An 881-nucleotide genomic window follows, 5' to 3' on the forward strand; every position below is an offset into this window, starting at 1 on the left:
TATTTTTTCTTATTAGCTTTCATAGTTTGTTTAATTTCTTATTCTGTAAACTTCCATTGTTTATTTGTTTGTTTCTCTACTTGATTGTCATTTTTCTTACTCTTATCTTCCATTGTCTCTTTGTTCTTTTTTTGTTTTGAATGCTTTGTCTAATGGCAGCCTCTGATTTGAGGAAGATCTGGTATATATATATATATATATATATATATATATATATGGCGACCTGGGTGGCGCAGTCTGCAGAGTGCTGACTTTCTGTGCCCGAGGTTGCGGGTTCGATCCCGGCCCAAATCGATGGCATTTAGGTTCATGCCAGTATTACTGACATGTAAAAGAACTGCGGGACAAAATTCCGGCACACCGGCGACGCTGTTATAACCTCGGCAGTTGCGAGCCTCGTCGAATAAAATAATAAATAAAATTACTGAAAAAATCTCGCATCTTCAGTATAATAATAGCCTATAATATGTAGAAATGGTTATTGAATTACAAATTATTTGAATAGCTTTCCACTGTTAGGCAGATCAATGTAATGATTGTAATGACAGAGAAAGGACATACAAAAGAACTGAATGGTCGCAGAATTGCCAAGCCTGGAGTTCCAGATTTATACAGAGGCACTCTATGCGAGACATGGCGACAGAGATGCTACACTCAGTGCTGCCAATTTAGCGACTTTGTAGCTACATCTGGCGACTTTTAACAGTTTTTGGCGACAGTTTTTTTAATTTAACTTCTCCATTGCTTTAAGTATTAACTTAGCGACTTTTTCAGCACCCTATAGCGACATAAGTAAAACTTTCTCTATTGATAATAAGGAATCCAGCGACTTTTGAACTACTGTTTAACGACTTTCTGTATACTACACTTGGCAACACTGT

This window comes from Periplaneta americana, chromosome 7, assembly GCF_040183065.1.
Source record: "Periplaneta americana isolate PAMFEO1 chromosome 7, P.americana_PAMFEO1_priV1, whole genome shotgun sequence".
NCBI classification, from domain to species: Eukaryota; Metazoa; Arthropoda; class Insecta; order Blattodea; family Blattidae; genus Periplaneta; species Periplaneta americana.